Here is a 12452-nt window from a genome sequence, read left to right on the forward strand (position 1 = left end):
AGAGGAAGAAGATGAGGCCTTGAGAGGCAGGTGATGGGTCCAAGGCCACACACCACTGGTGGGTTGCAGGGCGAGGCTGGAACCCAGGTCTTGCTGATTCAGATCAGAAGTTAATGCCTACACTGACCAGAGTCAAACACAGAGCTAGTATGTCTCATAAAAAAGGCACAGATTACTTATCATTACAAACACTCTGGTTAATGCTCAGATTTTTGATATATCCTGCATGAACCATTTCAGCTCAAGGCACCATGAGTCCAGTGTTAACAATTATGCAGGAATAAGAGTGACAGATTCTAGACCAAAGGCCTGGATTTTAGTCGACTGATTTGCCTTTAGGTGTGGGCCCTTTGGTGTTATTAATGGGGGTGTCTCACATTGGGACTAGAAAGGTGGGCTTTGGAGTCTGCCCAGACTCTTCTAGGCCTCTGTCTTCTTCTCAGAGAGGGGAAAAAGTAGCATCAGTTCTCTCATGGGGTGAGGAGGAAATGAGCGAATGTGTGTGAGATGCTCAGGCCTGCCCAGGATGGACTGTGGCTGTTAATATTATTAGCAGTATTAAATGCAATGGCCTGAGGCCAATCACTTAACCTCTATAAGCTTCCATTTCCTCATCTGCAAAATAGGGAAAGAAAAATTGCTGCTGCACTTGATTGCTGTGAGGTTCAAAAGGAAAACCTCTGTATGCTGTAAATAATTACACCAGCCCTTGCAACCAATTAAAATCTTCTCCCTGCTTTAAATGGCTGGATTAGACACTCACTGTTTTCCAAGGCTGAGCATTATTGGGCATTGGCATGTAGTTTTTAAAGGAAGTGTCTGGACAATTGTGTCTGAGAATGCAGTCTCCTCTCACTCTCAGCTCCCCTGAGCTGGTCTCCTTCTCATGGGCTACATAGCGCATTGTGACCAATGGAGAATACACACCTTTGGGAGAATTTGTGGGCAGGGCCGTTTTCAGCCTGTACGATGTCTTTGTGCAAATACAGAAGGGACCTCCTTCCCTGGGACATACAGAGAACACGGGCGTGCATGCAAGCTGGATTTCAGCACCCTCCTACCCCACAGGCCATCTCCCTCCCGTGAATGGCAGCCCTGTGTGCACGTAATCTGCATCTAGGTTGCAAACTTCAGTGTCCTTGGGGCCAGGCAGAGGGTGTCAATGGACGTGAGTGAAGTCACCTGGGTGTGAGGCAGCAGGAAGGGTGGGGACTACAGCGAACTGAAGCGCCCAGTCCAGGCGTTGCGGGAGCAGCTGTGACCAGCTCCAGGTGGCACTGCCAGGTGCAGGTCCAGGAAGGCCAGGCCCTTCCGTTTATCTAGATATCTATATAAAGTTTTCCTGCTTTTGAAAATTACTGTGCACGTCAGAAAAACACATCTTCGGGTGGAATATCATGTGCGGGTCACAGCTGCCCACCTGCTCTATGCAAAGCCCAGTCACAATCAGAACCCTGACCCCAGTGAGAGGGGAGGTGCCTCCCTCTTCCCCTCCTTTCTTCTTGTCTTCTCTCCTTCCTTTCCCTCCTTGACCACCTCTTCTGACCCAACCCCAAGGCCTGTGGGCTTCCCTCTCCCTGCCTCAGTTCTCTTTGTTCATGGCCTCCCCTTGGACAACCACACAACCTGTTGAAAACCTCTTTGCCCACATCCTCCCTCTTTCCGCCAGATGCTCTCAGCCCCCACCCAGCATTCGATCATTCCCTCCTGGCTGCCAGCTCCTTGAAGCCAAGAGACCTTGCCTGATATGGAATCTGTTAGTTTAAGATATTTCTCTATGAGCAAATCCAAACTCCTCAGCCTGCTCTCTGTGACCCACCTCTCACTGTCTCCCAGGACCCTAGCGCACCTGCTCACTGCTCTCATTGAAGTTATTCTCTGAGCAAAGCCTGACCATCCTGCTTCCGTGCCTTCATTTTAGTTGTGCTCATTGCATATGATTCCCTTCTTCTCTTGTCGACCAGCCCTGCGAAACTTAACATTTAATTGCCTTAATTCTTCCATTGAATTTCCATGAACAACCTGGCTTCCCTTTCCCAGAATCCTGCTGTTGAGAGAAGGATTCAGGATTGGACCCTAGGAATTTCTTACAGTGGCAGTTATTACCTCTCCAGGGACATAGCCTTTCACCAACTGGAAGTTGCTGGGTGCAGCAGACAGATTTGCATTCTTTGTAGTACTTTGTAGTACTATTTGTCCTGCATACAGCCAGTGGTCACCAAGAATGTAATTCTCAGCTAACACTTTCCATCATTTTTTCTTTCAAGTATCTAGAGGGCCCAAAGTAGCAGCTGTGTTTCCTAAATTCTGGAAGCACCACTCCTCTCTGTTGTCTCTTATCCCATGTCCTCCGGTGCTGTGTTTCCGCAGGATCTTTCCTGGGTGTGCAGGAGGAGCCACGGACTTACCCTTGGGGGTGAGTGTGGCCTTGTGTTTTGCTGTTGTTTTGAGTTTGCAAGTTCCTGTTCAAGAAAAGACCTTTCCAAAACAATCAGGTGTGCCAAAACCATGCTGGACACACCAGCTGGCTTGCACACCCATCAGGCCAGTGCTGCAGCTACTGCCCTGGGGACACCCGGGCAACCAATACCAACTGCCCAAAAGAGGCCAGCAGGCAAGTGGATCCCCCCACCCCCAAGTATGTCCATAGCCAGGGCCATGTTTTGGGGCCCCAGAGAGAACCTCTTCCCTGGTCTTACCCTTCATTTCTCCACTCTCTGTTTTCATCTTTCCATAATCAACTGAGGGAGTGATGAAATTGGCTCCCAGTCCCTCATGTTTCTGCACAAGACAGGCCTGTTCCCAAGTGGCTGTTCTGCAGAAAATTCACATCTTAAGATCGTAAAACGTGTTACTGGAATAAAAGGATTCTGTGATCAAAGAAGTTTGGAAAACATTAACTTAAACAAAAGTTCATCAGGTTTCTTTACTGCAGGACTTCTCAGAGCCTTTAATGCACTGTGGTTCCCCAAGGGGGTGCCAGGTCACAGAGCATTTTTCAGCCTTTTGCGACTGTGAAATTCATTTGTTCAAGGGGCATCTGGAGTGGATGGCGACGAATGCACTCTGGGAGGTGTGGTTGTGCAGGACACACAGCCGGCACCCAGAGCCGGGCCTGCTCACAGCGCTGGCTCCTCATGTGGCCAGGCCCTCTGCCCCTCACTAAGCCTTGCCGGCTTTGCTGTAATTGTATTCCCATATGTGTCCCGTCTGGCTTGATACAACTCTGGCCACCGACTTCCGGAATATTCCAAGGCCTAGCCCAGGCCTGTGCGTCCTGAGATTACCTCTCATTGCTGGCAGCCATCTCTATGAATTCAGGAATGAAAATCACAAAGCCAGTGGCAGGGCTGGCAGGCCTGACAAGTCAGTGGGGACTATGCTTTGCTCTTTGTCTGCCCCATGCTCCTGGCTCGGCCAGGAGGCCTCAGGGATCTAGGAATCCAGTCTCTCTGGGTTCACACCACCAGATATTCAAAGCAGAACAAAACACAGTTTCACAATGACTTCGAGAAGTCTGACACGGGTGGACCTTAAATTGCCACCCCATGATTTTAACTACTATTTTCTTTGATTCTAAGTTGTCATCAATTGTACGACACACCATTGTTTTAAGAACAGCTTGTAGGGGGTGAACAAAAACGAAAGAAAAAAGAAACACCACATGTAGTGTACCGACTAATTGTAAGACACATCCTGATTTCAGAATAATTAAAATTTCAACAATTGTGTGCCTTGGAATTGAGGAAATACACTATTTCTACAGGTCGGGGTTGGCTTCCTTTTTCATTGCTGCTGAGGAAGCTGAGATGCAGGCTCCAAGCAAGAAGTCAGGAGACTGGGGTGCTGGGCAGGTGTTTGATCTCAAAAAGAAATCATTGAAGTAGCATGTGGTCAAGCCTGTGCCAGGTTAGGAGGTGCTGGGGTGAAGCTTGCCCTGCCGTTACCCTCTAGTGTGTGGCTGTTTATCCTGTCGAGAGGTAACGTGTCTCCTACAGCTTCCCAGAAGGCAAGGTGGTGTCTGCGCCTGTGTTTTGTAGCTGTCAGAAATAGCCGGACCATTCAAGTGTATGTGAAACCAGCTCTGTAAGCTGTGAAACGGAGCATCATTCTTTTTTTTCTGCAATGGCACACACATCACCACTAATTCCTAAAGATACAATCAAAACAGAAATGTATTAGGAGTATTTTGGAATGACTCTGAACTGATGACAACCCTTCACTAGCTCACATCATAGGGGGACTCACTCACCTCTTCTTCATCCAAGGAATCCCACCTCCTGCTTCCTTGCCTAAACATGGCAAGGAAACAACAAATATATGTTGTCACACTACACAGATGGAAGACAGGTCCTTCAGTGCATTCCAGGGGCCCAGGGCAGTGAGGATTACAATGGAGGAATGTTCCCAGGGTGTGAGAAGGACTGGGTGGAGTTTCCTGGGTGAACCCCACGAGGAGGGAATCTCCATAGAGGTGGTGATGTTTGAGCTGGTTCTTAGAAAACAGGGGCAATGATGGGGCAGGAGGTATTCAACAGAGGAACTGGGGCTGGAGATAAATTGAGGAGCAGTGAGAAGTTTACTGTGAGGGCACATGAGCTGGGAGGTGGGAGGTGAAGCCCGAGGAGGATTGGAGTTAGGCTGATGGTCTATATCACCTTCTCACTGAGTGATTTTTACATCTTGTTTTCAACAAATCAGCAAAGACACTTTAAATGCTGTCATGAGCTGGCTGCAAGTGTTCAAGCGGTGCCAGCAATGTTCTTGGTTGTGCCCGGATAACGTGCTCCAGAGCAGAGCTCCTGTGCAGCCTGTTGCCATGCCCCATGCCCCCCACTTCACGAGGCCGGGCTCGGTGTTCCTCCTGCTGGCACCTGCTTCCCCCAGGCAAAGGCATGGCTAATTTCACTCAGGTCTGGGCTGGCTTCCTTCCGAACCTCTTACTATTAAACATGCTCTCCTCATTCTGTCTCCTCTATCGTGCTTGCTACACCGTGTGACACTTGTCATTCACTTGTTTCATTTTTATAATGTGAACTGTGTGGTGGCTTCGTGCAGTCGTGTCTCTGCTGTGCTCAGAATGTGGCCTGACACTTAACAGAGGCTCCGTGTTGATTGTTGTTATAGAATGACACTGTTCTCTGAGTTCTTCCATATTTATTACTTTGTTTGATTCTCATTCCTTTTCTGATTTGTGGATGTAAAAATTATCTAAAAGAGGATAAAAGAATTACCCACGATAGTTATTGCACGAGGAGGGAGAGTGACACTCAACCCCACACTCTCCCTGCTACAGCGTTAACCTTCAGGATGACACCACCCTCGACATTCGCTTCATGATGGCCTGCACATCTGACCTTGTGCAGGAGCCCGCAGTGTGGGATTGAGCAGCCTCCTGCTCCAGCCAGCTGACTGCCCCTCAGAGGGGACTGAGGTGACAAAACAGGATCCCATCATTTGGTAAACAGGACTCAAGCATGAAGTCTGAGGGGTGTGGGGAGGTGGAGGGTGGGTAGCAAATGGCTGTGAAAAGCAAGATACTTTCCACGGGCGAAGCTAAGTCTAGATGTACCCAGATTAGCGACTTTTCCTTAAAAGGTTTTTCCAGCCAGGAGCAAGGGACTGGGTGAATCCTCCCTAAGATGGGTGACAGGAGGCAGGAATAAAGCATGAATAAAGCATCAGGAAGGGACTAGGATTTAAAACTGGCCCCTCAATGCTTCTACACTGCTGGTGAGAATGTAAGTTAGTTCAGCCACTGTGGAAAGCTGTCTGGAGAGTTCTCAAATAACTTAAACTAGAACTACCATTTGACCTAGCAATCCCATTTACTGGGTATATGCCCAAAGGAATACAAAATGTTCTACCATAAAGACACATGCAGGCATATATTCATCACAGCACTGTTCACAATAGCAAAGACCTAGATGCCCATCGATGGTGGACTGGATAAAGAAAATGTGGTGCATATACACCATGGAATACTGTGCAGCCACAGAAACGAATGAAATCATGTCCATTACAGCAACATGGATAGAGCTGGAGGCCATTATCCTAAACAAATTAATGCAGGAACAGAAAACTAAATACTGCACGTTCTCACCTATAAGTGGGGGCTCAACATTAAGTAGACACGGACATAAAGATGGGAGCAGAGGACACTGGGGACTGCTGGTGGGGGGAGGATGGGAGGAGGGTGAGGACTGAAAAACTTCCTGTTGGGTATTATGCTGATTACCTGGGTGACAAAATTATTTGTATACCAAAACCCCGTGATATGCAATTTACCCATGTAACAAACCTGCACACCTACCCCTTGAACCTAAAATAAAAGTTGGATTTTAAAAAAAGAAAACTGGCCCCTCTATCTAGGCTCCTCTCCCTTCTTAAGTCCTAGGAGAGTTGGCCAACGAGGCCCTGAGTCCAGACACGCCCCACCTTGGCCCAGTGTCCACCTGCACCTGCTCACATTCCCACGTGCCACCATTCCTTGATGTGGCTGACTCTCTAGACCAGTGGTTCCCAGCCACTGGGGTGCATGAGAGTCTCCTGAGGAGCCGGGGTACATGTGTGCTCAAGTCAGCATCCAGACCCACTGGGTCCAGTCTCCAGGCTGGCCCAGTTTGAGAGGTGGGTTTAGAGAGTTTCTCTGCAATAGCACTGGGAATACCTACTGCTGATGGAGCACCTAGATGGATGCTCAGACTCAGAGGTGACTCAGAGGGCTTCACAGACATAATCATAAAGATCCTTTGAACACTGAGGCTCATGACGGTCAAGTCACTCTCCCAAAGTCACTCAGCTGAGAATAGCACTAGGATGAGAACCCCTTATTTTATTTTATTTTTTGAGACGGAGTCTCACTCTGTCATCCAGGCTGGAGGGCAGTGGCGCAATTGGCTCACTGCAACCTCCACCTCCCGAGTTCAAGCAATTCTCCTGCCTCAGCCTCCTGAGTAACTGGGATTACAGGCACGTGCCACCATGCCTGGCTACTTTTTTGTATTTTTAGTAGAGACAGGGTTTCACCATGCTGGCCAGGCTGGTCTCAAACTCCTGACCTTGTGATCCACCCGCCTTGGCCTCCCAAAGTGCTGGGATTACAGGTGCGTGCCACCATGCCAGGCTACTTTTTTGTATTTGTAGTAGAGACGGGGTTTCACCATGCTGGCCAGGCTGGTCTCGAACTCCTGATCTCGTGATCGGCCCACCTCAGCCTCCCAAAGTGCTAGGATTACAGGCATGAGCCACCGCGCCAGGCGAGAACCCCTTATTGACCCCTTAGACCTTCTCTCAACCATCACACCAGCTTGCCATGGAGACCAGGCTTAATTTACCTTGGTATCCCGGCACCCCCAAGCCCAGAGAAGCATGGGGCTTGGTATATGGTGGGTGTTTGCTATAGACCAAATGTTTGTGTTCCCCTTCAAGTTCATGTGTTGAAGCCTGATCCCCAGTGGGATGATACCTGGAGGTGGGACCTTTGGGAGGTGCTTGGATCACGACAGTGGAGCCCTCACAAATAAGATCTATCTTATCATAAAAGAGACACTATCATAAAAGAGACACTAAAGAGCTGCCTTGCCTCTTCCTTCAGGTGAGGACACAGCGAGGAGTAGGCTGTCTATGAACCAGGAAGTGGGCCCTCACCAGACACAGAATCTGCCGGCACCTCAATTTGGACTTCCCAGACTCCAGAACTGCAAGAAATTAATTTCTATTGCTCACAAGCCACCCAGTCTATGGTATTCTGTTACAGCAGCTGGAGCAAACTGAGACAGTACTTGACAGTGTTTTTCATGAAGGTTCTCCCTGCTCATTTTTAAGCCCACTGGTTCAGACAGAAGCCTCCGGGAGAGCCCTCCAGGGTCCACCTTGAAGGCTTCATTCCTTCTACCCAGAGCATCTCCGTGGAGAGGAAGAAAAAGCATCAACAAAATGAGGTGCCCCAGTGGTTCTGGGGAGCAATTTCTCTCTTCATATGACTATGTGGGAAACCCCCAGTGAGATGGAGTGTGCTTTTAAGCCATGAAAACCACGCACATCAGCCCCACCACAGAGGTAAGCAGAAATGTAGAATATGGTGTCTCTTTCTCCTCCTTTTATTTTCAGAGAAATAATTAGGGATTCTGTGGTAGGCAGCCTCTAAGATGGGCCCCAATGACCCCCTACTCTCCCTGTATCCTCACCCTCATGTCATCCTTTCCCTGTCGGTGTGGACCAGTCTAAGTAACTTGCTTCTATGACTAGAATAGGGCAGAAGTAATGAGATGTCACATCTTCATAGGTTATAAAAAGCACTGTGGCTTCCATTTTGGGTGCTCTGTCTTACTCTCTCTAGAGTCACACGACCCCGGGGCAACAAGCCACATGTCACAAGGCAGCCTGTGGAGGTGCCTAGGTGGGGAGGGACAGAACCACATGAGTGAGCTTGGAAACAGATGCCCCCATGCCAGTAAACCTTCAGATAAGACCAAAGCCCCAGGTGACAGCTTGACTGCAGCCTCCTGAGCAGTCTTGAGTTACAAGCATTCAGCTATGCCGTGTCCATATTCCTGACTCACAGAAAGTGTGACATAACACACATTTGTTTTAAGCTGCCACGTTTTAGGGTGACATGTTACACAGCAATAGATAACTAATACAGCTTCTTAGCCTGGCAAGAAGCAGGAAGAGTTAAGGAATTAAGACAGTGTGATTCTGGTGAAGATGAGAAAGGTGCAGATGTCATGGGTGAGTATCTAATACCTGAGAAATTCAGAAAAGGATTTCTAGGGCAATCCAGAGTTAGAGCAGAGAAACTGAAGGCCAGGCCAGTCATGGTGTCTCATGCCTGTATTCCCAGTGCTTTGGGAGGCTGAGGCAGGAGGATCATTTTAGGCAAGGAGTTCGAGGTTACAGTGAGCTATGATCACACGACTGTACTTCAGCCTGGACAACAGAGTGGGACTGTCTCAAAGGAAATTTTAAAAAAACAAGAAAGAAACTGGGCCAGGTGCGGTGGCTGATGCCTATAATCCCATCACTTTGGGAGGCTGAGGCAGGCGGATCCCTTGAGTTCAGGAGTTCAAGACCAGCCTGGGCAACATGGCAAAACCCCACCTCTACAAAAAATACAAAAATTAGCTGGGCATGGTAATGGGTACCTATAGTCCTAGCTACTCAGGAGGCTGAGGTGGGAGGATCACTTGAGCCCAGGAGTTCAAGACCAGCCTGGGCAACATGGCGAAACCCCGTCTACTAAAAATACAAAAATTAGCCGGGCATCGTGGCATGCACTGGTAGTCCTTGGGAAGTGGAGGCTGCAGTGAGCCATGATCATGCCACTGCACTCCAGCCTGGGGGATAGAATAAGACCCTGTCTCAAATAGGAAAGAAGGGAAAAAGGGAGGGAGAGCCAAATGAAGTTATATGTTTGGACCAGGAGCATGGGGCTACCCCAGTGCTGAGATGCTCAGCTTGCTCTAGCCTCCTGGTCCAGCTTTAGTTAGCAACGTGTTCCACCCAGCAACACCATAGCATCACCCAGGAAACTTCTAAATCTACCGCTGTCCACCCAGATAAGATGAGAATCTCAGGCAGTAGTGTGTGGGCATTTGTGGATTATTTGTTTGTTTTTCTTGTCCAAATACCGTTTTTAATTTTTTTTTTTTTAAGTATCCAGGAGGGCCACCAGAGGGGAAGGGAATGAGTGCAGCTGTAATGGCTGTGAGCTGGGAGGCAGGCCCTTATGCAGCAGTATGTGGCCACGGTGCACAGGGCCCCAGGAACCCCAGGAACCTTTCTGCACAGGTATTATTGTTGCCATTTGCAGAGGAGGAAACAGAGGCTTAGGGAGGCTGGTAACAACCTCAAAGTTTCTAAGTACAAGGGGATGAAACCATGATTTGAATCAGTTCTTTCTGGCTTTAAAACCCATAGATTTTCTTGAATAACCTTACAGTTTTGATTGTGTGCATTTCTTCCACACCTTTCTGTAGTCTTTCATTCCTGTGACCAAAACCAGGGAAACGGCAGGAGACATCACAGCCTCTGTTATTGTCCTAATGAAGTATCAAAGAATTTGGCTGTGTCCATGCGTTCACACAGCCAAAATCTAGTGGCAGAGAAAGGACACGAGACTAGGGCTGGGAGTGAGCCGTTTTTCATGTCTCAAGATGTTGAAGAACAATGAGTTGAATAACCCTCAGATGACCTGAAAAAAATTTGTAAATAAGTTCCCAAGGTAGAAAGTAGATTGAGGATTCTCTGAGCACAGTCTAATAAAGCTTGGATCAATTAGAGAGAAGGTGGCCAAATAAATCAAAACAAAATGCGACATGGTTCCTGGCTAAATGAAGAGTACTTGCAAAGCTGTCGGGCCTTGGTGAATGGCGGGCAAATTTAGAGAGTCTCAGGTGAAAGAGAGGGGCCACTCCCTGAACTCTGTTCCCTTAAAACTCTTATCAGAGCCAAGACAGGGACCTCTTCGCCCCTCTATTGGGGACTGCACCAAATATCCACTTGCTCATTTTCCTAAGTTCTATTTCTAGTGAGGCACTTTCAAGGCATATAAAAGCGTGTAAAACACAATTTCTATTTTCATGTAAATGCATGATTCTGTTTAAATATCTTATATGTAATCTCAGTATTTTCACACTTAAAGTGGATATTCACTACTATTGCTATACAGTATAGCTTTGGACTAAAATTTGGCTTTGCACTTACTTTGCTGTGTGATTTGGATTAAAAGTTGCCACTTGTCTGAGCCTCAGTTTCCTCGTCTGTAAAAATGGTGGTGATAAAACCTAAGTAAGAGGCCATTCCATGAGATAACATATGCCAGAGCCCATAGCCCCATGCCTGGCCCCAGAGAGACTTTTGATGCAGAGCAGATGTGGTTGTTACAGAGGTCTTTTGATTAAAATATGTTTGACATCTCATTATAAAATAATTTCAACCTACATATGGAACTAATGGCACATGGAGGTACTACCATTGAAAGTGCCAGCACCCCCTGACTTCTAGGGACTGGTAGCCTCTGGCTATTGATGAAACTGAGGCCAGGACCAAAGCAAGAGGGAGCATAGGTGGGGAGAGAGGAGCTACCTCTGTCTACTCCCACTTTGGTGGAAGGCTCTGGAACCTGAGGGGAAGCTCTGGGGAATTCCCATCTGGGTTTCTGCTGGGGTATTTGAGGAGGCTATGGAGTGGCTTCCCCAAATGTGAACTGAGCTCCGGCATGCCTCCTGAGTGCTTCACACTTTTCTCTTATTTAGGCTCAGCATCCCTCTGGCCCCATGGCTCATGACAAATATCTCATTAGCTGGCTTTCTATCGCTTCTCTGGCTCACCCCGTCTGTTGGGAAAGACCTGGAGACTCTCACTTGTCCTTTACTACCAGCCAAAAGGCCACTTTCTTTGTTTCCAGACTCAAAGCAATTTATTAATACCAACTGCTTTGTCCTCTGACATTCCTGTGATTCCCACTGAGTCACACCTCTGTATTCATGGTGTTTCAGAAATTCCCCAGAATGTACACCAGTAGAGATGAGGGCAGAGTGAGGGCCTCATTGCTCTGGAAGTTGGCGGGGCTGTCCCTCTTGGGTTTATCTGATGTCCACCTTTTAATCAATAATGACTAGCCTATGACAGGGACAAGGCTCGGGTCTAACGTCTGGGCTTGTTGGAAGGCTCCTTTTCCTTTTGTTGTCTCTTCCTCCCTCATTCCCAGAGCTGCTCTGAATGCAGTGGGGCACCCGCCTTATCCAGATGTGCTGCTCACAAAATGGACAGAGTTCACTGCTCTCTGTGTGCTTTACAACAAAAAATGTTGATAAGTTGCTGTTGGGAACGCTTAAATTCACTTTGGGTGAGCAGCGGTTTCCCTGGCCCATCCCAGGCTGGATGGAAGTCATCCCTGCAGAGAGTAAAGCTCAGCCTCAGGGGTCAATCTGGATTCCTGCAGGGGCATCTGAGGAGGCTATCAGGTTCCCCAAATGTGAATTGAGTCCTGGTTCACATCTTGGGTGCTTCACGTGGTCCCCTTCTCACCAGAAAGGGAGAGACAGCTGGCTGTGGCTGGCTTCATGTCCCAATTTAACAAAACCAATGCACCTAAGAAAATGCATCTAAATACTTCACAACATTTCCTCTTCTATTTGCAGAGGTTGGAGATGAGCATAGACATTACTGATTTTTGACCCTATCAAGTGACCCCTGCTTGAGGCACCCTGCAGTACCTGCCAGTGCCTTCAGACCTGGAGCCCCCATGGAAAATTTCTGTCTTATTTCCTGCTATCACCACAATCCTTTTCTTACTTCTCAAACCCATCTAAGCCATATTGACAATATTTTGTACCATCAAATACTTTTTGTAGAAAAGCACTTTTTATAAACAAAGCACAACTAAACTCAGGGCAAGAGACGGCTGAACTCATCACCTGATAACCCTTCTTTTCCACCTCCTGCCT

At 47.9% G+C, this 12452-nt stretch overlaps 1 long non-coding RNA gene across 8 annotated transcripts in view; it reads right to left on the reverse strand.

Annotated features, from left to right (window-relative positions):
• LOC103889758 (uncharacterized) overlaps positions 1 to 12452 on the reverse strand; it is a 268260-nt gene that overhangs the window by 41364 nt on the left and 214444 nt on the right. The window contains exon 5 of one of the 8 annotated variants that reach the window (XR_008522288.2): positions 5193 to 5211. The exons of the other annotated variants lie outside the window; for them this stretch is intronic. This is a non-coding gene — a long non-coding RNA (uncharacterized LOC103889758). Of the gene's footprint in view, positions 1 to 5192; positions 5212 to 12452 lie in introns of those variants that run through there. 8 annotated transcript variants of the gene reach the window in all.

This window comes from Pongo abelii, chromosome 12, assembly GCF_028885655.2.
Source record: "Pongo abelii isolate AG06213 chromosome 12, NHGRI_mPonAbe1-v2.0_pri, whole genome shotgun sequence".
Classification (NCBI taxonomy): domain Eukaryota; kingdom Metazoa; phylum Chordata; class Mammalia; order Primates; family Hominidae; genus Pongo; species Pongo abelii.